General features: G+C 44.6%; 1 protein-coding gene across 4 annotated transcripts in view; it reads left to right on the forward strand.

Annotated features, from left to right (window-relative positions):
* The window catches only part of SHANK2 (SH3 and multiple ankyrin repeat domains 2), a 976,209-nt gene that overhangs the window by 429,712 nt on the left and 521,642 nt on the right, over positions 1–24,855 (forward strand). The window lies entirely within an intron of this gene.

Here is a 24,855-nt window from a genome sequence, read left to right on the forward strand (position 1 = left end):
ATCAGCTGTTGCAAACTGCTTTTGCATTGCTTATTATTATTATTATTATTATTATTATTATTATTATTATTATTATTATTATTATACAGGATTTATATAGCGCCAACAGTTTGCGCAGGGCTTTACAATGTGAAGGAAGACAATACAGTTACAATACAGTTCAAAACAGGAGGAACTAGAAGGTGCACTATGGGAAAGTAAGCACGTTCTGACACTGAGACATTATGTAACCTCTGAACAAGCACACTTCGAATCTCTTGATTGTGCTGTTACTTCTGGCGAAAGACTCCCCTGACTTGCTGTATAAATTACGACTCTTCTAATGTGGCTTTGACGACTTGATATGTAAAGACAAAAAACATCTGCGTCCTTAGACACACGGATGCACAGCTCCACGCTCATTGCGTTCTATCAGAATGGAAAATAGCATGCTTAAAATTAGCTAAATATTACCCACACTTGCCCTGGATTTAGGTTAACCCCTTCATTTCCGCCAGCCTTCACTGGGCCAAAGTGTCATTCTTCACCAGCGGCATTCGTTCTTTGGGGCTGTGACCCCAGCAGAAGTAGCTATAATGTAACCTTTTATGACTTAAGTTAGGATGCGATTGAGCTTCTGGGTCCTGGGGCAGGTCATAGACAGCACTGGGAGGGTTAATGCTTACAAACTCTATGAATTGTTTACAGCTGGGCAGACAATTTGGTTATATCTAATGTGGCAGAAGACTCTTCTGAGGAAGATGTTACCCAAGGATATGGAAGTTCTGGGATGGCCTGAAGTTCCAGTGGTTGCCATGGCATCACAAATTATGTGGTAATCATGCTCGAAATAGTCTGAGGCTGCAACCTCATGAGATTATATGCATTTGTGGAGCCTGCGTTAGTTTATTGAGTGGTGACTTGTGCTGCCTGTTCTGCTGACTTATTGTCTACCAATATTCTGTTCAGCAACGTTTCGGAAGATAGCTGAAAAGAAATAAGACAGAGAAGGGGGAAGAGGATTAGTATAATTTCAGTTCTGTGTTTTTCATCTAATCCATTGGCTAGTGGATATTCTAGAACTTCTTCTGGAAACATGTTGTCTGAATAAAGTCATTAACCGCTTCACTTTTACCCCCTTTCTGCCCAGGCCCATTTTCAGCTTTCAGTGCTGTCACACTTTGAATAACAATTGCGTGGTCATGCAACACTGTACCCAAATTACATTTTTATCATTTTGTTTTTCACACAAATAGAGCTTTCTTTTGGTGGTATTACATCATGGCTGGGTTTTTTATTTTTTGCTGGAAAAATCAGTGCCCTGATTATCTGTACAGGTCCCTCTTGTGAGGAGATGCCACTTTATCGTCTCTCCTCTCCTCACGTTCTGTCAGTGTGAGGCAAGGAGAGACGATCAATGGCATTTGCTTGTTTACATGTGATCAGCTGTGATTGGACTCAGCTAATCACGTGGGTAAAGAGCCGCGTCATTGGCTCTTTACCGAGATCGGGGTTGTGCCGTGTCCCAGGCGCCACCACAAGCACACGAGCATAGTGAGAATGGGGCAACGTCATAGAACATCGTCCCAGAACGAGAAAGGATCCTGCCCACTGTCATTTGTCTATACGGCAGGCGGGAGGTGGTTAAATGATAAGTTCACTTTTTCGTAACATGTTACACCCATATTTAGGTGTAACATGTTACTAACTGAACAACCTCCATTCCCCCTGAGCCCCCGTTGTGACAGCAGGACGGGGATCTTTTCCTTGCACCTGTTGTCAAAATGTAAAAAAAAGCAGTCATGCAGGATTCCGCCTTCCTGTTCTGTGAATGGAAGAACTACAACTACGTTCAGCCACTGTGGCTGATGTCTTTTAGTGCTCAATGAACTACCAGGGCACTGATGAGTGCTCTAGGTAGTTCATTGATCCTTCCTGTTATTCAGTGACTGCCTGCCTGTACAAGGTACACTGACAGTCTGCAAGAGCCTGGGATTGCACCCGTGAGCTGCAGATCACAGGTGCAATGCTTTACAGGCCCCTAAAAAAGAAAAAAAGAAAATAAATGCAAATTTTTTTACCTGCCCTGCAAAAAAGATGAGCATTTATTTTTATTTTTTTTTAAAAGGTGAACTTCTTTCTTAAGATGGAGCTGACACATGCCTCAGACTTCTCAACTTTGTCATTCTTATTTACCATTTTTGACCCAAGTACTAAAAATACCACCTTCTGTTTTCCTTTCTTGTCTAGATTTCTTCCTTCCCTTCTCATTCCCCCCTCTTTTTTTTTTTTTATTAGTATATGTTTTTATCCATGTGAAATTTTTATAGTTTGGTACCGTTACATCTGGCTTTTAAGGTTACCGGAGATGGATATATGAAGTTCTGGCAGTTTATGGACTGTATCTACTGCTTCTGGTCACGATCAAACGGATTGCTTTGTGTCTGACACTGGTGATTGAGTTTCTGTTCCAGCTCTTGTACTTTTGACCGTTTATTTTAGGTACCTCTTTTGCCAGCCCCTGGACAACATTCCAATTTTAAAATACGGTTATATTTTTCCTACAGTAACTGTTTTGGTTTTTGTTGTTTAGGTTTTATTTAGTACTTGCCCCGATTGTCGGGACTATGTCTGGTGTTTTGATATTCTGTATTTTAAACGTCTAATTTTTCAATAAAATTAGATTGAACATAAAAATACCACCTTCTGCTTACAGCAAAATAATTGCCCTATTTCAAGTAAAACCTTTATTTTTTTACTAATAAACTGGAGACTATGAGGGTGATATATTGAAAATGTGCAATATCTTCTAATATCCCAATTTTTCCAAACCAGAACACCACCAACAACCTATAATTTAATGCTTTGTTGTGGAAAGGGTGCAAAAAGTAAATATTTCTTATAGTTGAGCCCCAGTCAGATATAAAAAAAGATATTAAAAAACAAAAATAGTTTATTTTTTAAAGTAACTAGTGTAAGTATCTGAATTTGGCTTGGTATTGACCTTTTGCAATCTCCTATACAGTAGAGATTAGACTGGGACAGCTGCACAAGGAAAGTATGCTACAGCCATGTGCTGGCATAAGAAGAGCAGAGTGAACTAAGAGATGAGCTCATTAGTCTGCTTCATCTACTTTACTGTCCAATCACAGTTTAGGGGCAGTTAGGAGACATATTTGAATTACTTATCTGCAATAGAATTAGGTCACAGGACCGGTTTGCCAGGAGTTCATCTTCAATTCAAAACTTGGTGTCTTCTACTCCAACATGCTTCTCCCCTAAATAAAATAAAATAAATGATAGTCAGTGGGATCCCCTCAGTTCTGTGTCCACATGACACCCCACAACTTCATCACTGCCTGTGCAGACAAAGGATACTGTCCACTGGACGATAATGTATCTTTAGTAAGTGGGCATCCTAATTGTTAAAAAAAAGTGTCAAAAAATACTTTTAAAATACACTCACAGGCCACTTTATTAGGTACACCTTGCTAGTACCAGGTTGAACCCCCTTTTGTCTTCAGAACTGCCCTAATTGTTTGTGGCATAGATTCAACAAGGTGTTGTAAACATTAATCAGAGATTTTGGTCCATATTGACATCATAGCATCACGCAGTTGCTGCAGATTTGTCGGCTGCACATCCATGATGCAAATCTCCTGTTCCACCACATCCCAAAGGTGCTCTGTTGGATTGAGATCTATAGACTGTGGAGGCCATTGGAGTACAGTGACCTCATTGTTATGTTCAAGAAACCAGTGGTGAGATGATTTGAGCTTTGTGACATGGTGCATTATCCTGCTGGAAGGAGCCATCAGAAGATGGGTACACTGTAGTCATAAAGGGATGGACATGGTCAGCAACAGGTAGGCCATGGCATTAATACACCATGCTCAATTGGTACTAAGGGGCCCAAAGTGTGGCAAGAAAATATCCCCCACACCATTACACCACCAAAAAAGGCCCTGATTAAGAGGATAAGCCTCAAAACGTGTAAGCCTTTCCAGCGTCAGAGGGCGATACTCCCTTTTGATCTTGATGCTGATGGCAACATACCTATTTGATATGCGTGTATCAATAACTCGTTTGTGAGTATTTTTATACCTGTTATTCAATAAAACCTTTTTTAGAGGATAATGCACTAGGCCAGTGCGCCCTTGTGTTTGTTTTTCGTTTTTAGTGGTCTCAGACTACCCTGGTCCAGTAAGGGGCTGTAAGGCCGAAGCATTCCAGTGATGCCGAGTAGAAGGTTTCCAGTAGCTGCATGAGTGTTGCTGGAGGTGGTTAGAGGATCACACCCCTCATAGTGCAGGAGACTTTTTTTTTTTTTTTTGGTTTGTTGCATTACACCACCAGCCTGAACTGTTGATACAAGGCAGGATGGATCCATGCTTTCATGTTGTTTACACCAAATTCTGACCCTACCATCTGAATGTCTCAGCTGAAATCGAGACTCATCAGACCAGGCAATATTTTTCCAATCTTCTATTGTCCAATTTTGGTGAGTGATTGTACCCTTAGTTTCTTGTTCTCAGCTGACAGGAGTGGCACCCGGTGTGATCTTTTGCTGCTTTATCTGCTTCAAGGTTTGACATGTTGTGCATTCAGAGATGGTTGTTTGTAACAAGCATTTTTTTGAGCTACTGTCTGCCCATTTTCCTCTGGCATCAACAAGGCACTTTCTTCCACACAACTGCCACTCACTGGATATTTTCTCTTTTTCGAACCGATCTCTATAAACACTAGAGATGGTTGTGTGTAAAAGTTGCAGTAGATCAGCAGAAATACTCAGACCAGCCTGTCTGGCACCAACAACCATGCCACTTTCAAAGTCACTTAAATCCCCTTTCTTCCCCATTCTGATGCTCAGTTTGAAATTCAGCAAGTCGTCTTCACCGCGTCTATATGCCAAAATGCATGCGTTGCTGCCATGTGATTGGCTGATTAGCAATTTGTGTAACCAAGCAATAGTACAGGTGCACCTAATAAAGTGGCCGGTGAGTGTATGTAGGGGCAGCATATCATTTTGGAGTGGACATTGCCTGCTTTTTTGAAAATTGCTGGTTCAGCCTCATGATGCTGGTTCAGATCACCGCCAAGGCTCCTGCTACCTAATCTCTTGTGAGTACTCTTTATCAACTTCTTATAATGCAAAGTTGTATTTTCTTTTAAGAGCCCATTCACACAGGGGCGACACGACTTGCCGGGGCGACCTGTGAAGTCGCGGTGCACAGCGTGCACCGTGACCTCGGCGCGACATGCACGGACTTCATATCATTGAAGTCAATGCAAGTCGCCTCCAGGTCGCCCCAAAGTAGTACAGGACCCTTTTTCTAAGTCGGAGCGACTTGTGTCACTCCTATTAGAACGGGTCCTGTGCTAATCAATGGCAACGCGACCCACCGCGACTTGTCAGGCGACCAAGTTGCCTGACAAATCGCGCTAGTGTGAATGGGGACTAAGACTCAACCTCTAATGTAGCCATGGGGTTTATTTACTAAAGATAGAGAGCGTGCAAAATTAGTCACAATTCTGCAGAGAAACAAATCAGCTTCTAACCTCAGCTTGTTTAATAAAGCTTTAGCAATAAAACCTGGAAGCGGATGGGTTTCTCTGCAGATTTGCGACTATTTTTTCTCTCTCAGGCTTTAGTAAATACACCCCTATATGTCTCTGGTTGACATTTCCATTATTCCAGTGTTGTGCAGGATCTGTGACATGGCACTTTTATCAAATTATCTCCTTGATAAGATGCCCAAAGCTTAGGCGTTGCCGGCAGGGGGTTTTATTTTAACTAAACAATCTATATGGTATTTCTCTAACCCTTGACCTCATTTTATGTATCCTAGGATATGTTGATTCCAATACATTGGATTCAAAGTTATTTGTTGCAGTTTTAAGATCTTTTTATTGCGCGAAAACTGATTGCTTTACGATGGGTATCCTCTACTATCCTATCAATAGATGAGTGCAAATCCGAAGTGAATAAATATATTTTGTTTGAGAAACACTATACTCTACACATGTTTGCAGCAATATGATCTAGTTGTATAGGTGCAATGGGCCTGTCTACTCTTCTTTGTTGAGAATGCTGTACTTAGGCCCCGTTCACATCTAGGCGTTTTGGGGCGTTTTTGGGGAGTTTTTCTGCTCTAGGATCAGCTCTCAAAACGCCCAACAAGACAAATCCTATTCATTTCAATGGCCCCTGTTCACATCTGAGCGTTTTGACGCTGTAAGCAAAACGCCCAACGCTCAAAAAAGTACATGAGCTTCTTTTTGGGCAGATTACAGGCGTTTTCCATTGGTTTCTATTCAATCTAAAAACGCCTGCACAAAAAATGCCTGTAAAATCGCGGCAAAATCGCAGTAAAAATCGCGGTAAAAAAACACGCGAAAACGCTACGCTCAGGTGTGAATGTAGCCTTGGGATATGATAGAGGTGTATAGGTGATATATTTATGTAACTGCAACTTGTGGGCCTAGTGCTGTATTTTTGTTGCTACTTGTTTGTTTAGTAAAAAAATGTTCTCTACTACTTATAGTTCTTTTATTTTGTGTGACAGTTTTTTTTCTGTCGTTGGGTTTTTTTGTAAAGAAAAAAGATAAAAAACAAAAACCTTTAAATAAAATGTAATTAAAAAAAAAAAATCTCCTCGATACTGTAGAACTTTATTTTTCTTCCTTTTTCACCCCCTGACTTTTAAGTCCTATATGCTACTGTATCCATATTACCGTGTTTTATCACCTGTGCTTCCACTTGTAATGAAACACATATTTTTCTTGACTTCCCGAACCTCTTCTCCTCACTTAAAGCTGCTTGAACACCTTGAACCAGCACAAGGCTGACTCTGTTTTTCTGATCCACTCCAGTTGTTACTTCATTGGCACTTTAGCAAGACGTCTCTCATTACCGAGGCTAATGAGATAGTTAGAATAACGTCAAAGGCTTTTTTTCTAGACTAATTTGTTTGGGCAGCTTTCCTCTGCAGATGAGACCATGTTGTGGACACACAGGAAACACAATGACAGTTCACCTTTCGCTTAGGCTCTGCAGAGATCTCTTCCCTGCCCCTTTGATCCATTATTATTGCAGATTCCCTCTACAGATGTCCAGTTTGAAGTGATGATCGAAACTGTTTGATTAACTGCTCCTGTTATTTGTAGCACACCAATTTTCTGTTTGTGTTACCAGTATAGTATAGTAGAATAAAGGAACAGTCCAAACAAATAAAATGGGTATTGAGAAATGGTCCTAAAGTAGGGTTCCAGTAATGAAATAATATAGAAGTATAGAAGGGCTTGTGTGCTAACCCCCCCCCCCCCCCCACACACACACAAACACACAGCCATACACTGGGAAGATCAGTGTACTGCTGTTTCTCTAGTTTCTGTACACCTCTAACTCCACCTCTCAAAGTCCCTCATGCAGCAGAGAATAGGTGATCATTTATAAAAAAAAAAAAGAAAGATATTTAGAATGTTATATACTGTATGTGTGTGTGTGTATGTATATATATATAAATATATATATATACATATACATACACTGCTCAAAAAACTTAAAGGAACACTCAGATCTCAATGGGGAAAGATATCATGCTGGATATCTATACTGATATGGACTGGGTAATGTGTTAGGAACGAAAGGATACCACATCGTTTGTAAATGAAAATAATCAACCTACAGAAGGCTAAATTCAAAGACACCAGAAAATCAAAGTGAATAAACTATGCAGCAGGCTAATTATTTTGCTGAAATTTCATTACAGTAACTCTAAATGGTACTCAGTAGTTTGTATGGCCCCACATGCTTGTATGCATGCCTGACAATGTCCTGGACCAGGGCATGACTGAGCTCCTGAACAGACTGAGGTACAACCTGGCGGCCTCGGATGGATCGAAACATAATGTCCCAGAGTTCCAAAACTTCTATTGGATTTAGGTCAGACAAGCGTGGGGGCCATTCAACTATATCAATTCCTTCATCCTCCACAAACTGTCTGCATACTCTGGCCACATGAGGCTAGGCATTGCTTTGCACCAGGAGGAACCCAAGACCCACTGCAACAGCGTAGGGTGTGACAATGGGTCCAAGGATTTTATCCTAATTCCTAATGGCAGTAAGGGTTCCATTGTCTAGCCTGTAGAGGTCTGTGCGTCCCTTCATGGATATGCCTCCACAGACCATCACTGACCCACCATCAAACTGGTCAAACGGAACGATGTTACAGTCAGCAGAACGTTCTCCATGGCTTCTCCAGACCCTCTTGAGTTTATGCTGGGAGACACAGAAAACCTTCTGGCAATAGCACGTATTGATGTACCATCTTGGAGGAGTTGGGCTACCTGTACAACCTCTATAGGGTCCAGGTATCACCTCATGCTTCCAGTATTGACAGTGACTGTAGCCAAATGCAAAATTAGTGAAATACAGTCAGAAAAGATGAGTAGGGAAAATATGTTGATGGCCTCTACCTGTAAAACCATTCCTGCTTTGGAGGTTGTCTCATTGTTGCCCATCTGGTGCACCTGTTGTTAACTCCATTAACACCAAAGCATCTGAAACTGATTAACAACCCCCTCTGCTACTTAACTGACCATATCAATGTCCTAGGAATATAATTTATTTTTTTGAGCAGTGTATATACAATACCTCACAAAGATGAGTACACTCCTCACATTTTTTGTAAATATTTTATTATAGCTTTTCATGTAACAACACTGAATTAATGACACTTTGCTACAATGTAAAGTAGTGAGTGTACAGCTTGTATAACAGTGTAAAGTTGCCGTCCCCTCAAAATAACTCAACACACAGCCATTAATGTCTAAACCGCTGGCAACAAAAGTGAGTACATCCCTAAGTAAAAATGTCCAAATTGGGCCCAAATAGCCATTTTCCCTCCCCATTGTGTCATGAGACTCATTAGTGTTACAAGGTCTCAGATGGGAATGGGGAGCAGGTGTGTTAAATTTGGTGTTATCGCTCTCACTGTCTCATACTGGTCACGGGAAGCTCAACATGACACCCTATGGCAAAGAACTCTGAGGATCTGAAAAAAATAATTGTTGCTCTACTTAAAGATGGCCTAGGCTATAAGAAGACCCTGAAACTGAGCTGAAGCACGGTGGCCAAGACCATACAGCGGTTTAGCAGGACAGGTTCCACTCAGAACACGCGTCGCCATTGTCGACTAAAGAAGTTAAGTGCACATGCTCAGCGTCATATCCAGAGGTTGTTATTGCAAAATAGACATACGAGTGCTGCCAGCATTGCTGCAGAGGTTGAAGGGGTGGGGGGTCAGCCTGCCAGTGCTCTGACCATACGCACGACGCACACTGCATCAAAATAGCTGTTGTCCCAGAAGGAAGCCTCTTCTAAAATTGATGCACAAGAAAGACTGCAAATAGCTTGCTAAAGACAAGCAGACTAGGGACATGGATTACTGGAACCATGTCCTGTGGTCTGATGAGACCAAGATAAACTTGTCTGGTTCAGATGGTGTCAAGCGTGTGTGGCGGCAACCAGGTGAGGAGTACAAAGACAAGTGTGTCTTGCCTTCAGTCAAGCATGGTGGTGGGAGTGTCATGGTCTGGGTCTCCCGGCACTGGGGAGCTACAGTTAATTGAGGAAACCACGAATGCCAACATGTACTGTGACATACTGAAGCAGAGCATGATCCCCTCCCTTCAGAGACTGGGCCGCAGGACAGTATTCCAACATAACGACCCCAAACACATCTCCAAGACAACCACTGCCTTGCTAAAGCTGAGGGTAAAGGGGATTGGACTGGCCAAGCATGTCTCCAGACGGAAACCCTTTTGAGCATCTGTGGGGCATCCTTAAATGGAGGGTGGAGGAGCGCAAGGTCTCTAACATCCACCAGCTCCATGATGTCATCATGGAGGAGTGGAAGAGGACTCCAGTGGCAACCCGTGAATCTCTGGTGAACTCCATGCCCAAGAGGGTTAAGGCAGTGCTGGAAAATAATGGTGGCCATACAAAATATTGACACTTTTGGCCCAGTTTGGACATTTTGACTTAGGGGTGTACTCCCTTTTGTTGCCAGCGGCTTAGACATTAATGGTTGTGTGTTGAGTTATTTTGAGGGGGCAGAAAATTTACACTGTTATACAAGCTGTACAATCACTACTTTACATTGTTGCAAAATGTCATTTCTTCAGTGTTGTCACATGAAAAGATATAATAAAATATTTACAAAAATGTGAGGGATGAGCTCACTTTTGTAAGATACTGTATACAGTATATATAGCAGCCCTCAAATTTTCCAATTGCCTGCTCGCATTTTGCGAGTGGAAAATGATTGAGGGTGAGTGTGGGGCTGCCTCGGGAGCCTTTCTTTCAGCAATCGCCCAGGGGAAGAGAGGGGAGAGGAAAAGGAAAGCTGGCCGGATAATCACAGAGCGGAGATCGCCCCTGCTGTTACCGTTTTCATTTGAATTGCAGGGCGCTCCCCATCACACACAGCACCTTCTCCTGGTCCGGCTCCTTTGATGCCTGGACATGTGACATCTATCATAGGGGCCGATCCAAGAGGCAGGACTGTGTGTGATGGCGAGCGCCTGGCAATTCAAAATGAAAGCTGTTACAGGGGGGCGATCCCCGCTCTGTGATTATCCAGCCTGCTTTCCTCTTCCTCTCCTCTCTCTTCCCCTGCAGTGGTCAGGCTGCATTGATGGGCACAGGTGAGACTTCATTGACAGGCAATGGTGAGACTGCATTGACAGGCACAAGTTAGGCTGCATTGAGGGGCAAACATTAGGCTGCATCTATGGGCACAGGTGAGGCTGCATTAATGGGCACAGGTAAGGCGGCACTGATGGACACTGATCAGGCTTCATTGATGGGCACAGGTGAGGTTGTATGGATGGACACTGGTGAGGCTGCATTCATGGGGGCACTGAAGGGGGGCATTATGGACACAGGTGAGGCTGCATTGATGGGCACAGATGAGGCTGCATTAATGGGCACAGGTGAGGCTGCATTGATGGGCACACATGAGGCTACATTGATGGGCACACATGAGGTTGCATTGATGGGCACAGGTGAGGTTGCATTGATGGGCACAGGTGAGGCTGCATTGATGAGCACATGGGAGCCTGCATTGATGTTCACAGGGGAGGCTGCATTAATGGGCACAGGTGAGGCTGTATTGATGGGCACTGGTGAGGCTGCATTCATAAGCACTTGTGAGGGAGCATTGACAGGCAATGATGAGGCTGCATTGATGGGTACAGGTGAAGTTGCATTGATGGACACAGGTGGGGTTGCATTAATGGACACTGGTGAAGCTGCATTGATGGGCACTGGTGAGGCTGCATTGATGGGCACTGGTGAGGTGGCACTGATGAGGTGGCACTAATGAGCTTCACTGATGATGCTGCACTGATGGGCTAAGAGAAGAAAATGCTGCTCCAGGTGTGTGATGATAAATTGAAGTGAAATATCTCATAGAGCGCCAGCCCCAGCCCGCCTCTGTGGAAACTTGTAAGGAAAAAAATGTCCGCACAGCCAGGAATTCCAATAGTCTTTATTTTTCAAAGTGATGACATGTTGGCACTGATAGGCTGCATTGATGGGCACTGATGAGGCTGCACTGATGGGCACTGATAAAGTTGTTATTAATATTTATTTTTGTAACTTCTGCATTAATGCAAAAACATTTAACAGTGTAATTTTATGAGATCATTTTTGAGGGCGTGTTTAGGGGCAGGGTAGGGGTTGGGTGGGGCAACTGGTGGCGAGTAACCCTTAAGGCCTGGCTAGTAGCTCAGGACTTGAAATTTTGAGCCCTGTATATAGTACACACACAAATGTTTTGCCTTCTGTTTCAAACTGAATGGGTTTTTTAATGAGGTAAGGGTTTACATATACTTTTAAATTTTCTGGCTATGTTAGATAAAGCTTGCCATAAACCCATAGTTCCGAGCTGTCCCTGATTTCGAGTGACTGTCCCAGATTTGGAACAAAGTCCCTCTGACCCTCTTTCCCCTTCGTTTTGTCCCTCTTTTTGGTCTGATCTATATCGTTCTATATAAAATGCACTTTTTATCTTTTAAAAACCTTTCAACCATTTTCTACATTGCTGATTTTGTAAAAAAAAAAAAATAGCCAAGATAAAAGAATGGTAGTGGTTAAAAAAAAAGAATTAGTGGGTTCAACTAACCTTTTTTCTGTATAATTCTTTTTTATTGTGGTGTGGCAGGGGATGTGCCCTCTGCTTACATACTTTTGCTAATTGGTGTCCCTGTCAAAAAGTTGTGAGGTATGTAAACCTACGACAGTGGCTGAACCTTCAGCAATGATCTAGCCATCACAATTTTTTTAATCAGTTACCTACTTGCTGCCTGTAGGATGTCCATGAATTGCGGAGCCCCGGAGCGGTGTGGCTGGTGGCAACAGCTGCATGAAAGAGAGAGGGAGGAACTGACATTGTTCTTCTCTCCCTCTGTGACCCCAAAAACCGGGAGCGCCTATTATGATGTCGCTTCCTGTTCTGCCTCTTTGTTTACCTGGCCATTAGCGGCCAGGAAAGCAGCTGAACGGACTGATCTGTGTTTAACCGGCTGCATTGGAGGTCAGAGGAGAGATCTGGGTTCTAATAGACCCCAGATTTCTCCATAAAGAGGACCTGTCACGGCCCATGCTTTCACAATGGATGTTGTTTATCTGTTGTGATAGCAATAAAGCTGATCCAAAAAAAAAAAGTGTAAAAGTAAAAAAGTTTTGCATAAGATGAGTAATATTAATAAAAAAAAAATGTAAAACGCCCAGGTCCCCCCTGAGCTTACGCGCAAATGCGAACGCATACCTTACTCCCGCACGCATATGTAAACGGTAATCGCACCACACATGTGAGGTTACATAGTTAGTCAGGTTGAAAAAAGACACAAGTCCATCCGGTTCAACCATAAAAAAAAAAACAGTATTGAAAACCCTACCATACAATCCCATATACACAATCCTATACCCGCTGTTGATCAAGAGGAAGGCGAAAATAAACCCCAGCAAAGCATGATCCAATTTGCTACAGCAGGGGAAAAAAATTCCTTCCTCATCCCCCGAGAGGCAATCGCTTTTGCAAAATCCAAGTATACTACATCCACAGCCACCCCTCTGTTAAAGGTTTTACTTACCTCCTCATAAAAGGTATTGTCGTGAACGTCCAAGTGAGAGCAATAGTTCCCCAACCAGACCTCCTGTGCAACTCTAGGCTGGTAACATGTAAAGGCATTTAAATTGTCACGATGGAGAATTTTAAGCACCATAGTTTGCCACCATACCACTGGCAGGTGCAATTTTAAAATGGAACATGTTAGGTATTTGTTTACTCAGTTTAACATCAGTTTTCACATTAAACAAAAATATTGGGGTAAATATTGTGTTTTGGTTGTGTTTAAAAAACAGCTGCGCGATTACCATGTGACTTAAAAAGTTGCAACATTTTATTCTATAGGGCGTCTGAATAAAGATACGTGTATAATGTATGGGGGTTCCAAGTGATTTTGTAGCAAAAAAAGAGGATTTTTACATGTAGGAGCGAAGTGTCTGAATCGGCCCAAATTCGAAGTGGTTAATCCTTTACATCAGGATCACCTGGAAAGTCTCTCTCAACTAGGACAGGGAGTAGAGAGTTTAAACAATCTGCCCTCCCACTTTTCCTTATTGTATTGATATCCCTAGATACTAATTTGACGTGTCCTTGCCAGTGATAGGTAGACTGCATAAAAAGAATGCCAGTTTATACACTACATACTTTAAGTTAAGAAATTTAGCAATGTTCTGGGTATCAGCTCTAGGTGGAGCAGCGACTTTTTACCTCTCAACTTTCAGTCCCATCTGATAGGTAGGGACAGGCATTCCTAATGTTGCCATGAAGGATCCCCAGGAAAGGAAAAATTGATGAACATAATTCAAGATTTCCACAGTTACAAATGTGCATGGATGAGTGTGCATGACTGTGTGTTCAACAAACACCCCAATGCTACTCTTTATCCTGACCGAAAACTCAGTCCGGTCAGGAAAGATTCAACACCGTTCGACCGTGCCTGTCAGCTAAGTCTTCGCAGCCTGAACGATACCCTAGTCTCACTGATATTTGATTAAGGATTGAGAAAGAGGGGTTAATATTGTTTTCTAGACAGCCTGATATGAAGCCAGAGGAAGATAGTGATTAAATGTCTGCAGCAGAACATACCTCTTCTATAGATTTTATTTAGAACAGTATTTAACCGCCGCATTGCTCTCTATTCTTCCACCTACACGTGATAACTTTTCTCTCTGTGGGATTTGTTACAGGAACAAAAACACCTCCGGATAACCTGGCGTCGCCGGTCTCTGTTTTTATCTTGAATTATTTTTACATCATGAATCATTAACAGGGGTTTGTTCAGGCAGCAATGTGGTCAAAGACTAGAATAAGGATTGCTAAGAAAAGAACTAAAAGAGAGAGAGAGAGAGCGAGCGTGAGAGCATGTCTCCAGGAAAGCAACCTGGCTGGAGTCAGCATAGTCTTGTTGAATATCAGTTCTAAAACTGTGATCAAGCTTTCTCCTCTGTATACTCAATACAGTGCCTGCTGCTGCACAGGGACCCTACATGTTAAGAGGTCCCATCACATGAGCTACACAAGGGTCCAAATGGTCAAGATGGAATAAAGGCTTAATTACAGTCTTCCTTGACCCCAGCAACCAGACTGGACAAATAAAATAGAACTGTGGCCTACTTTTATAACAAAATATGTGCTTTAGCACTTAATTGTGATTGCATCTGCATTTATAGTTTCCACTTAGCCCCCCCCCCCCTGCAAAATCTAACACCAATACCTATTAAGCCTTTTTGTGAAGTTCACTTAACCCAGCTCCCTGTGATGGGGTGGCAATGCTGCTGCACTGCTTCGGAATTCAAAGTAGCATTTTCACCCTTGTAGGTTGTGCCTACTTCCACTAGTCGGAAGAGAAGATGATGGGAGGGAGTAATTTTCAGCATTATCACTGCTGATTCACAAACCTGTAGCTTGTCAGGCATTAGCTGAACACCTTGCTCCGCCCACAGCTTTCCTGGTTGACAGCACTGCTTCTGCTGCTAAAATCCTCCCACTCTATGTCGCAGTATTTTATTTATTTATTTTTTTCATGAGGAAAGTGTATTTTAAAGTTACTGTATTGGAACTTTTATAAACTGAATAAAGGAGCCCTCACATGGAATGTGCTAAGAGGGTGCCGTTAGTATATAGGGGTTCATTTACTAAAACTGGGAGTGCAAACTCTGGTGCAACTGTGCATGGTAGCAAATCAGCTTCGAACTTCAGCTTGTTTAGTTAAGCCTGGAAGCTGATTGGTTTATATGCAGAGCTGCACCAGATTAGGCACTCTCCAGTTTTGGTAAATCAACTACATATTGCTATTGGTGTTTGCTGGGATGTTGATGGTGCAACTGTAGGTTCTTCATTAGTACATGACCGAGGTCACCAATTTACCCAATGACAGGAAATAGGAAAATATACCAAGGAAACCAAGTGTTCACAAAAATAATTTGTTTTTCATGTGTTTTATATTTTGAGATAATTACAGTGATTGCAATCCTATTCCTTTAGGGCATGATCTCTAGCACACTACTTGTGCCATGTAATTTTTCCCTTCCTGTGTTGTAATATACCTGTTGATACTGCCTGTTCCTGTGTCCCCCTGTCTGTGCTGACCATGGCAATCGTGGCTGCTGATATCGTGGTCAGGTTACGTGCCTCCGTTAGCTCGCTCTCTGCTGTGAGTCTCTCCCCCTCCCTCCCTGTCGGCGTGAGAGCTGCTTTCCTCCCCGCCCCTCCTGCCTCTATTCAGCTGCAATATGCAGCAACATTACTTGTATCCCCTCTGGATTATGCTGGCATTAACTACAATGTATGTGTTTTTTTTTAATGAAAAGGCTATATAATACCTTTTCTCTTACGTCCTCTGACAGTCGCCGCCCACTCATACAGTCTTCACTTATGAGTATTGGTCTTATCCACAGGAGTAAGCTAGGCAGAAGATTTTGTTAGAAACATTCACAAAACTTTGCATAGACACACCTACAGGCGGCTGTCCCTCTGGTCCAATACCCCCAGCTAGCCTCATTCCCAATTCAGTTTGTCTTTTGCCTAGTCAGGAGTAGGCAGGCTTCCCTTAGCTGGGGCTACAGTCTCAGCCTTTTCTTCTGTTTTCTTAAATTTTATTTCTGCTAAGTGTGTTTTTCTTTACACTGATAGCTTTTTATTTGTTCCTGCGCTTAGTTAGTCAGACTTCGGAAGACTACAGCATTTGCGGAGCTGGGAATCGGACTGGTTATCCTAGAGCCTTACGGAATCCCAGCCTGCCATTGAGCGTTTAGCAGACTATTCATACATCTAGGCTTCGCAAACGACCTGTCCCTGTCCTCAGGGACAAAGCCCGCAAAGTGGCTACTTCGCTAGGATGTCTCAACTGCGGTACGCCGCGTGTTGCTAGCGTCCTGTTCAGCTGACGGCACCCCCACCCGGGGTGGGAGGCTTCCCGTCGCAGAGAGGCACCCACGCCTTTGCTGGTTCGGTGAGTACCATGCTACACCCTCTGTCTATGGCATTGTATGTCGGGGGGTGCTTGTGGGGCCTCTGTCATGGGGATGGCAGTCTGTTTGGAGTCTGTGATATCCCCCTCATGTCTGTCTGTATGGTTCCCATGTGTTCCTCACGGTCCCTGCGGGGGCGCTATTGCGGTCATGCCATGCTGTGGGGGGTTTTCGGGGGTCCCTGAGTCCCTTGGTAGTGCTTGTGCAACGTTTGGGGGTACAGACATGGTTGTGGGGGCCGCAGCGGTGTAAAAATCGTGGGGCCGCCATTTTGGGTGTGGGCAGGCTGTTCGACTTCATGTGAGGGCATCAGCAGCCATTTTCCCTGTAGTGTACTTTAGTGTGGGCACTGTTTTTTCCATGTGCTCGGCGGCCATTTTCCCAGAGCCTCCCCCATAGATTTGCATTGGCAACCATTTTCTTTTGGCTCAGTCCTAATTTGGCCTCTAGCGGCGTGACATCATTCCTTTCTCCAGGCAGTCAGATCGAGCTGGAAACGTGGTATTATACAGATACACTTCTGGGGGGCTTTTCTGCTATGTTTTTTTGGGATAATATCTTGCTGGCAGTTATATTCTTCAGTATTTAGTAGCACAGGCTAGTCCTCATTGCGGTGGGATCCGCCGCTATCGCTGATTTAAAGGGCCAGCGCCATATTCCCCCCAGCTCTGGTGGAGGGTTCAGGTACGCCTGAATCCTCTGCGATAGGCTCCCTTACTGCTGCACTTGCGACTTTAGCGTCTGAGGTGTTTCTGTTGATGTCTGAGCGGGCTTCTAGGAAAAGGCCCAGGTTTTCTTCAGCTAGATATGGTTGCCATGGACAGTGACCCCTTGAGGGGGTCTCAGTCCTCTCAGTCGGGGGGGGAGGAGGAAGAGGGGGAGGACTCCCCCTCTGGGTCAGCCTGTAAAAACGCTGCAATGTCTGCGCTCATAGATCTGTTAAATATACACTACGTTTAGAGGATGAGCCCCACCCACCTGGTAAGCGGTCTTCCTTTGGGACCCGCAGAACCCAGAAGCGGCTCAGGTATTTCCCTGTCCCACTGAAGTTTCACGAAACAGTAACCGTGCAATGGCGCTATTAAAAGCGCAACCTTGTGGTACCTAAGCGGTTTCAGTGCCGTTGTCCTTTTGCGTCTCCAGTGGATTCACGCTAAGTGGATTCGCTAAGGGGGACCACACGGGAACCAGATTAAACAAGGCCACTCTGATGCCCACGGAGGATTCTCTGGTGTTTAGAGACCCGGCGGATAGGCGGGTGGAATCTCTTACCTGCCACTACTATATGGTGGCAGATTCCTTGATGTAGCCCGTGTTCGCCTCAGTAATGGTCTCTCAGGCTGTGGTGGAGTGGACTAAGGTGCTCAGACGCACCCTTGTAGCTATTCCGCCCCTCCTGCTACTTTGGAGATGGTGGACCAAATTGTTCAGGATGTTTTATACCTGTGTGATGTGGCCTTGGATGAGGCCCCTTTAGTCTCCCGCTTATCTGCTGTCGCAGTGATAATCCATCACATGGTGTGGCGGGTCGAGCTGGTCGGCCGACCAGACTTCCAGGAAGATGGTGTCTGACATCCCTTATGCAGGGAATCGCCTTTGTTGGTTTAGGGGGTCACTAGAGTTAAATGCACTCTGCTGTCCCATGTGTCCAAGGGTACGTTTTTCAGCGGTAAGCGGGGCTCTTCCTTTAAACCTAACCAGGGGTCCTTTCGTGCCTTTAAGGCACAAGACAAGGGCACATTTTTCAAGGCCTCTGGTGGCCAGAAGAAGCCTTGGGCGGGCAAGTCAAAAGCTGCCCACACTGGCACGGCGGCCCAGTCCGCCTCGACCCGAAGGGGCGCCCTCACCCGTTTCATGGGTGGGGGGACGTCTGCGCTGTTTTCCCGCACCTTGGCTGACCCGGATTCAGGACAGCTGTTTTCAGGAACTCATTCGGTCGGGGTACAAGATCAGATTCCGATCGCGCCCAGCAGACAGATTCTTTCCCTCAAATCTTCATTTGAGCCCAGATCGTTTTCACAATCTTCAACGGGTGGTTCAGGGGTTGATCGCCCCGGTGCCACATCGAGGCAGATTTTGGGGGTCTTACTCGAATCTGTTCGCGGTGCCCCGGAAGGGGGTCAAGGTGCGTCTGAGTCTGGACTTACAGTTTCTAAACCGATTCGTGCGGGTTCAAAAATTCCATATGGAATCCCTTCGATCGGTGGTGGCCTCCCTGAGCCCTGGAGATTTCCTGGCTTCCATCGACCTCAAGGATGCGTATCTCCATATCCTTATATTCGAGGGTCGTCAGAGGTTCCTCCGATTCGCAATCGCGGAGGAGCACTTTCAGTTCGTGGCGTTACCTTTCGGTCTCGCTTCGGCTCCAAGGGTGTTTACCACAGTGTTGGTTCCCGTTCTGGCCCTGTTGCGGGTGCAGGGGATCGCAATCTTTGGATATCTGGACGATCTCCTGTTAAGGTCGAGTTCCAGTCCAACACTGTTGCGCGCTCTGTCAACCACGGTTCAGACGCTCCAGGAGTTCGGGTGGACCATCAGTTTTCAGAAGTCGACTTTGTCCCCTTCTGTTCGCCTCCCTTACCTGGGGATGGTTCTGCACTCCGGTCTCTGCAGAACGAGCTCAGGTCCCTCAGGGACGACGTATCCTCATCACTCAGGACCTCCATGCTGGTGTCAGCCTTCGAGGCGATACCGTTTGTACAGTTCCACACACGATCTCTGCAAGCGGAGATCCTGGCCAGGTGGGACAGGCATCCTCAGTCCTTGGAAAGGAGGATATCTTTGTGTCACCAGGTCAGAGCGGATCTTCTGTGGTGTCTCCAGTCTCCTGCTCTGACGGAAGGGAAATCCTTCCGGCCGTTGTTATGGACGGTGATCACCACGGACGCCAGCCTGTCGGGCTGGGGTGGCATTCTGGGCAATTTGTCTGCCCAGGGCACTTGGTCGGAGGAGGTGTCCTCCCTACTGTTAAATGTCTTGGAACTGCGAGCGATCAAACTCTGTTTGCTCCATTGGTCGGATCGTCTTCAGGGCCACCCTGTGCGAGTGCAGACGGACGACACCACTGCGGTGGAATACATCGATCACCAAGGGGGCACCAGGAGTGCCCGGGCGGCCAAGGAAGTGGCCGAGATTCTGTCTTGGGCCGAGACGCGGGTCTCGGCGCTTTCGGCACTTCACATTCCGGGTGTGGAAAACTGGCAGGCCGACTATCTGAGTCACCAGACCCTGGACCAGGGGTTATGGTCCCTACATCCGGAGGTGTTTCAGATGCTGTGTGCGTGATGGGGATCCCCGGATGTGGATCTGTTCGCGTCTCGTCTAAACAACAAGGTGGGAAGGTTCGTGGCCAGAACACGCTATCCTCTGGCAGCCCCCTTGGACGCGCTGGTGGTGCCTTGGTATCAGTATCGCCTGATTTATGCCTTCCCCCCGATCCAGTTGTAGTCACGGTTCCTTCGCAGCTTGGTCTCGGAACCGAGGTTGGTGATTCTGGTGGCCCCGGACTGGCCGCGCCGGTCTTGGTACGCGGACATCATGCAAATGGTCGTTGAGCCTCCCTGTTGTCTCAGGGGCCGATCTTCCATCCTGCTTTACAGTTGCTGGCTTTGACGGCGTGGCTGTTGAAAGCCAGGTCTTGAGAGATCGGGTTCTCTCGTCTGCGGTCATTCCTACCTTGCTTAGAGCTAGGAAGGCCTCGTCCGGTAGGTTTTATTATCGTACCTGGAAGGCTTACTTCGTCTGGTGCGAATCGCAGGGTTTCCATCCTCGCTCCTTTTCAGTGGCGAGGGTGTTAGCCTTCCTGCAATCCGGTGTGGACCAACGTCTTGCGCTGACCACTATTAAGGGTCAGCTATCTGCACTGGCCATTCTTTTCCAGCGCCCCTTGGCGTCAAATTCCTTGATCCGCACCTTTATTCAAGGGGTACGTCATCTGGCCCCCCCTCTGAGGGCGCCTTTAACCCCTTGGGACTTGAATTTAGGTCTGTCCTTTTTACAACGTCCTCCCTTTGAGAACATCCGGGAGATTCCTCTGTCGGCGCTGTCACGAAAAGTCACCTTTCTGGTGGCGATCACATCTGCTCGCAGAGTGTCGGAGTTGGCTACCCTATCTTGCCGCTCCCCCTACCTGGTGGTTCATAGGGATAAGGTGGTCTTGCGACCTCATCAATCCTTCCTTCCGAAGGTGGTGTCTGAATTCCATCTCACTGAGGACATTGTCTTACCTTCGCTGTGTGCGAATCCTAAGCATCCTAAGGAGTTTGCCTTGCATTCTTTGGATGTTTGTCAGGGCGATCAGGGTTTACCTGTCCTCTACCGAATCCTTCAGAAAGTCGGATTCTTTTTTTGTCCTTCCTGAGGGACCTCGGAAGGGTATGGCTGCGTCTGCGGCAACCATTTCTGAATGGTTCAGACGGACGGTTGTACAGGCTTATTCGCTTAGGGAATGGGTTCCGCTTTTCCCTGTCAAGGCGCACTCTTCTGAGCGGTGGGTGCGTCTTGGGCCTTTCGCCATCAGGCGTCGGTGTCCCGGGTGTGCAAAGCGGCGACCTGGTCGTCCGTGCACACCATTACAAAATTTACAAACTTGATGTTTAGACATTGGCAGATGCCTCCTTTGGCCGCAAAGTTCTGAGTACGGCAGTACTTTGGGGGAGACATGGCGTTTTTAGCCTGTCCACTCCTGTTGGGGTTTTTTCCCCCTTGGTTCTTTTGCCTTCCTGGGTTTGTTCGCTCCTGTTGAGCTTTCCTGTTACCTTTCTGGTTCAGATACGGTTCTTTTATCTGACCTTGGGTGCTGCGTTGCCTTTGCGACAGGTTGCATTTCCTTCCCCTCATGTCTACACTGCTTTGGGACATCCCATAAGTGAAGACTGTATGAGTGGGCGGCGACTGTCAGAGGACGTAAGAGAAAATAAAATTTTTGTAAGAACTTGCCGTACAATTCTTTTCTCTGAGTCCTCTGACAGTCGCCGCCCCCCACCCCTGTTTTGGGGTTCACGGACTATCTACTGCTTGCTACCAAACTGAATTGGGAATGAGGTTAGCTGGGGGTATTGGACCAGAGGGACAGCCCCCTGTAGGTGTGTCTATGCAAAGTTTTGTGAATGTTTCTTACAAAATCTTCTGCCTAGCTTACTCCTGTGGACAAGACCAATACCCATAAGTGAAGACTGTATGAGTGGGCAGCGACTGTCAGAGGACTCAGAGAAAATAATTTTATGGTAAGTTCTTACAAAAACTCTATTTTCCCATACCGCCACTGTGCGGTCACCCTTGGCTGGCCAGCTGATGTCACAGGTGAATCTCCACCCCCACCCCCTGCTTCTCTCCATAGATCAGGGAAGAAAAGTGGAGGGGCATCACGTGAGCGCACAGCTGCGATGTGAGAAAAGGTATTTAGCCTTTTCATTAAAAAAAAAAAGAACTGTAGTTAATGCCAGCGTAATCCAGAGGGCATACCAGCAGTAAAGTCACTTTGTGACTTTAAAAACATTTTAAATATCATCTTTAAAATATTTACATGAGAAAAGTATTTGTCCACTAATATACACAATTTGCAGGTTCAAGTAAAGAAACATTCCTTGATCAAAGAAAATATACATGGTATTAAACATCCTTATTTACTTTTCCAGATAATATTTTAATCATGTGAAATAGTCAATAGAAGCCTGCAATTAAATGTCAGTTATTTTCCCCAGAGTGAATCACTTGCCTATTGCAGAAGGTTGTACAGCAGGCTGATTATTGAGAACTTGCCTGGCGCTGTTTAGCACATCATCCTCTCTATGATACCACAGAAAACTGTACCAGACCAGAAGCCAAATACTAACCTGTCATGGCACTGGCTGTATAGTTGGAGTGACTTCTGCTAGGTTTTCCAGCATGCATTGTGGTACAAGCACTACAAGAAGCTATACATTAGGTGCACTGTATGCAATTGTTTTTGTAATGGCGAACCATACCAAACATTTGCTTGGGAACTTGCACTGTATAGGTGCTGCAAAGCAGTAGAGTCATGTTTTTCCTTAAACTTGCATAATTTTACCTTTGTTAATAAAAAAAAAAAAGGATCTGCAATACAGTGTATGATAAGTGACAGAATTATAGTTTACTCTTGTCAAAGCTCAATTAAAGCGGTATTAAACCCCAAACCAAAAATGTAATATATTGCAGCTTACCAAACATTAGATGTGGTGGCTGCATTAGTTTTCTTTTTTAGGCTATTTTCCCTCTGTTTTCACCTGGTGATCTTACCAGGAACACACCTCTGTTAGGGACTTCAGAACCGGATGGCTGGCGCAACTCCCTATGAGGCCTCAGGAACACACAGAGACACCCACATGAGGGTAGAGTCAGAGCATGTTCGTTTATTTCAGAAAATGTCCCAAGCATATATACAATTTGAAACAGAAAGATTGATTTCACAATAAGGGGTTTGGTTTCAGTATGACTCACAGTCACATAATACTTTTTTTGCTTACTACAAGAGTTAGATTATTTATTTTCTTATGTGAAACTATTTCTGCACAGTCAGACATATCTGAACAAACAAGATGTTATGACTATGAATCAAGGATAGCTACATGAGAAATAGAGAAGAATATACAGCATGAAAACACCATTAACCCTTCAACCTCCTGTATTAGAGTGTCTCCACTCTGGATGAAGAAGCAAAAGGGGCACCTTTGGATGGCAGCATTGTCAGTCTGGGGGGAGAGGAGTGTTAGATGAACCAGCAGATTTAAATTTAAGAACAAATTGAAGCCAAACTCGAGCTAATACTTTAAAAGCAGTTACAGCAAACAGTTTTTATTCCTTTTGAGATAAAGATTTTCCATAAATAAATAAATCTCATCATTGTAAGCACCCCTGCCAATGGGATATGATTTGCCTCAAACTCTCTAACTGCTGCATCTGCAGGACAGATTGTTCTGTTGAAAAGCAACAGACTTACTAGCCAGGTTACCAGTTAAAAGTAAAGAGAACATAAAAAATAAAATGAATTCAGCCACAACATCTAAGATTTGGTAAGCTACAAAATAATACATGCTTTCTGTGGGGTTAATGCTACTTTAAAGTGAACTAAAGTCTTTTTTTTTTTTGTTTAAAAACAACAAACATGTTAACATGTTATACTTACCTGCTCTGTGCAGTTTGTTTTGCACAGAGCAGCCCTGATACTCTTCTTCTCAGGTTCCGTGCAGGCACTCCTGGCCCCTCACTCCTGTCGAGCTGCTGCTCTCTGTGTCCATTCAGATATGTAGCCGTGGCTCGGGCTGTCCACTCTCTCTCCTCATTTGCTCACTGACTTTGATTGACATGCCATTGGCTCCCACTGCTGTCTCAGCCAATGAGGAGGGAGAGTCCTGGACAGCCGAGACTCTCATGCAACATGGAGGAGGAGGAGGGCTGCTACACACAGAAGGCTTTTTAATCCTAATGCATAGAATGCATTAAGATAAAAAACCTTCTGCCTTAGAACCACTTTAAGCTACTGTAGATACTTGAGCATTGTGTAAAGGCTACAAAAAAAGTCAAAGGTTTTTGGTATATCAATTGCCATTGCTAATCACCTGAAAGTGCTCACCTATCAGGGGTAAAGTTTTTAAAGTAAACTGGCTACCCTCTCCCTTATTATTGCATTTTTAACCCCCCCCCCCCCTTACAACAGCTACAAAGCACTCAAACCAAGTGCTAAGGTTTTCAGCTAAGACTTGATCTGTTCATTGTAACTGCCCTGTAGCCAGAGAGACACGTTACAATTAAATTACCGTATTTGGAGGAGTTTGGCTGTATTATCACCTATAATAATACTGCATTATTTATATTCACCATTTCCCTTCATAAGATATTAACCTACATTTTGGGTATGGTGCTGGAATGAGCTATTAGGATAGTGTACATTGCCTGTTTTATTCTAGCGTTTGCTTCCTTGAATTCCTCCTACGTACATCTGTGATCCCTGTAAGCGCCAATCATTAAATGTGTACATCCAAATTTATGGCATATATGTAAATGAACTCACTGACTGCTGTCCTCTTGTAGGAAATATGAAGAAAATTAATTTATGTTAAAGCTTTAGGTTTTTTCCTTTATTTTTTTTGTCTTTTGAGATGTTTAAGTGTTAAAGCCAAACATTTTTACCTGCTGTCATATTTTGAAAATGATAACTACTCAAATAGTAAACAGCATCAAATTATTTTAAAGTGAGGAAATCTGGGAACCCCAATGCTGGGTACACAAGTAATGTTTTGTTTCCATTCAAC

This window comes from Pelophylax lessonae (genome assembly GCF_965119305.1).
Source record: "Pelophylax lessonae genome assembly, chromosome: 10".
Lineage (NCBI taxonomy): Eukaryota > Metazoa > Chordata > Amphibia > Anura > Ranidae > Pelophylax > Pelophylax lessonae.